Here is a 3,629-nt window from a genome sequence, read left to right as displayed (position 1 = left end):
ACACACTGTCACCCTGAGGACAATTGAGCAGATCTTCCTCCACCTGACAAAACTTGTTTGGCTGGGTGCTGACAGCCGCTGTGTGTCCTGCGGCAAGCCACCATGCTCCTTTCCAGCGGCTTTGAGAAGAGGCAGCTCTCAGCAGAGGGCCTCCTTTGTAAGGGCCCATCCCCTTCTCGGTCTGAGAACCTGAAAAGCCCTGTCCTACAACACTCCTCTGTCTAAAGACGTGCAGGAAGTGGTAGTCTTTTAATAAACCACATAACGTAACAGCAGAACAGGAGAGAGAAGTTTTTTGGCACACCAGCCTTCTCTCTGTGGAAATAGGAGCAACAGCCTCCTAACAGAAACACTCTCGTTTTACTCTTAATTTTTTCCAGTTTTCCTCGCTCTCACGCTACTTTTACTCTCTTGCAACCACATTAACTGACTGGACAGTTTTGACTATAAAGGTGTTCGGTGGCAGTGCCAGAGAGAAAGCACAGTCATTATTCCCAGTCGGATGGACAAAAGAATCATTGTTCCCAAGGGCACGTTAAGTGGTTTCCTAAAGTAAGAAACACTGTGTATGTGACAAAACCAACATCTGAATCAATGACACACAGCATAAACAGAAATTCAGCTTTTAGACTTAACTTTGAAGGTTAGAGAGGGAGCAACAGCTCTGTGAGGTAAAAAGTTTGTTCCTGCTACATCAGCGTTCATGACTACTTACTACATTGTCATGTTCTTTCCATTATTTTGACATCTTGAAGACTAAGAAATCACCTTCTTGACGTCTAGCTAATCCTGTAGTTGCATTTCTGTGCTTCTTATATATTATCCATTAGCCTTCTGTTGGAACAGGCTGCCCAGGGAAGTGGTTGAGTCCCCATCCCTGGAAGTATTTAAAAGACGGGTAGATGAGGCGCTTAGGGACATGGTTTAGTGGGCATGGTGTTGTTGGGTTGATGGTTGGACTCGATGATCTTGGAGGTCTCTTCCAACCTTAATGATTCTATGATTCTATGATTCTATGACTATAAAGGTGTTAGGTGGCAGTGCCAGAGAGAAAGCACAGTCATTATTCCCAGTCGGATGGACAAAAGAATCATTGTTCCCAAGGGCACGTTAAGTGGTTTCCTAAAGTAAGAAACACTGTGTATGTGACAAAACCAACATCTGAATCAATGACACACAGCATAAACAGAAATTCAGCTTTTAGACTTAACTTTGAAGGTTAGAGAGGGAGCAACAGCTCTGTGAGGTAAAAAGTTTGTTCCTGCTACATCAGTGTTCATGACTACTTACTACATTGTCATGTTCTTTCCATTATTTTGACATCTTGAAGACTAAGAAATCACCTTCTTGACGTCTAGCTAATCCTGTAGTTGCATTTCTGTGCTTCTTATATATTATCCATTAGCCTTCTGTAGAACAACACCACTTCTATCATCACCGTGTTTCTAAACATATGCAAGACACTTGGCAAGGATTCCTTCAGCTACGACAGCCTGAAATTGCAGCCAGCAGAATGTGACAGCGCTTCCAAAAAAGCATCCTTTCTTCACAAAAAGAACCGCAGGCTCCTGTCCTGCAGCTCTCCCCGACCACTTTACAGCTAGCACAGCCCTGGCAGTCAAAAGGCATCTGCCAGGGGCAAACTAGATTTTTCCTGTCAGGGGCTGTACCACCTTCAAAGCAAAAGCATTCTACCAACATACCAACGTTGCAGGGGAATTCTGTAAGCTTTTATAAAGGCACCTGAAATACTTTACCTCCCAAAGAGAGTCAGAAGAGGTTATTGTCTTTTCCCACTAAGGTGAGTTGCTGTAGCAACTGGCGAGAAGACACCCAATTTAGGCACCACAGGTGAGCCTGGCCAGTTTCTACAGGCCATCCGTGGTATAGCCCTGCCTGCTGCTTTTACTACTTTTTATGGCCATGGTGTCAATGAATCTTCCCAATCCCTTTTGAACCTGCTGGTACTGTCTGCCTCCTATGGCAATATATCTCAGAAGCTCACTATCTACTGTGTGAAATACCACCTTCATCTATGTGAAATATCACCTTAATATAATTGGTCAATCTGCTCTAAGTGAAGGAGGAGTGCCCCCTAAACTAGTATTTGTACAATTTGGTGAATACTAGTTCTGCATCCACTTGGCTCACAACTTTCAAGATTTTGTAAACCTTGACCTTTCTTCCCCTCAGTCTTCTCCTCTCCAGAATGAAGAGTCCCAGCATTTTTAGTTTCTCCTCACAAAGCGGCTGCTCCATTCCATTGATCACATTAGTTGGTCTTCTTTTAACTCCACTATGGACTCCCTCCAGATGTAGAAGCTGGAACTGCCCAATACTGAAAATGTGGGTCCACTGGTTATACATAGGACCAAAGTAGCACTACCTGTCTTGATCGCAATACCCTTCCATAGGATGCCTACCTAATATTTTGATGCAGCTCCACACTGTGGTGATGGTTTTAGAAGAATTGTCAAAGATCTCTGCCCCAAGTTTTAACTACAAGTTGCTGAACTAGAAGTTCAGTACCATGTATATTTTGATGAATGGTTTACACCACAAGTGCGTAAAACTAAACTGGAGCTCATCTACCCCTTTTGCCGATGGAAGGATCTCACAAAACTGAGCTCCTTGCCACCGGACCAATGTTGGACTACTTGAGAAAGCTCGTTATCATCTGCAAACTTGGGTGATTTCATTGTTCATTCCCTCCCCTGAATCACGGCTAAGCTTGCTGAATAACATCACTCAGGGACTGCCAGTACTGAAATTCTTCCTCCTCGTGACAGGAGCCCATTAAGTCTTAACCCTTCATTTCCTGCCCTTCTTAATTCATAAAAGAATCCCTTGTGTTCCTCTGGAACCAACATACCATTTGAAGTTGTATTCATGCATGTCTCCATCTAAGAAAACGCTTCAAAAGTTTACCAAAGGGACACCACAACCCTACAAGTTCCATGCAGGGATGGGAAAGGCAGCAACAAAAAATTTCTTCCTTTCACCATTGTATTGGGTTTACATAGCAAGGTTTTGGCAGTCGGGAGGTGTGCTACAGGGATGGCTTCTGTGAGAAAATGCCATACGCTTTCCCCATGTCGGACAGAGCCAGTTCCACCGGCTCCAAAGATGGACCTGCCATTGGCCAAGGCTGAGCCCATCAGCTACCGTGGTAGAGCCTCTGTGATAATGTATTTAAGGGGAAAAAACTGCTGTGCAACAACAGCTGGAGGAGTGAGAAAACGTGAAGCAGCCCTGCAGACATCAAGGTCAGTGAAGAAGAAGCAGGGGGGAGGAGGTGCTCCAGGCACTGGAGCAGAGATTCCCCTGCAGCCCCTGGTGAAGACCATGGTGTTACAAGTGAAAAGCAAAGATCCCTTAGGGACGAGGCACAGCACTCAGCAAGTGAAAGGTTTGGCTTTACAGAAAGCATAGCATTACCATGGTGGGAGCCCCGGGACACCAACACTAATCAAACAGAGACCCTACACAGTGAAGCCCTGCTTGGGAGTGAAGCTCAAGGGAAAGCACCGCAGGGGTGGATAATAACACTTGCGCTGATTAACATACTGTGCATATAAACTGTCCTGTTTTGCTCATTAGCAAACTCGCTGATGTCATGCAGGTGCTGT

The sequence above is a fragment of the Pygoscelis adeliae genome, unplaced genomic scaffold (genome assembly GCF_000699105.1).
Source record: "Pygoscelis adeliae isolate BGI_AS28 unplaced genomic scaffold, ASM69910v1 Scaffold45, whole genome shotgun sequence".
In the NCBI taxonomy this organism is placed as follows: Eukaryota; Metazoa; Chordata; class Aves; order Sphenisciformes; family Spheniscidae; genus Pygoscelis; species Pygoscelis adeliae.
The sequence above is the reverse complement of the archived record's forward strand: the minus strand, read 5'-3'. Positions refer to the sequence as shown.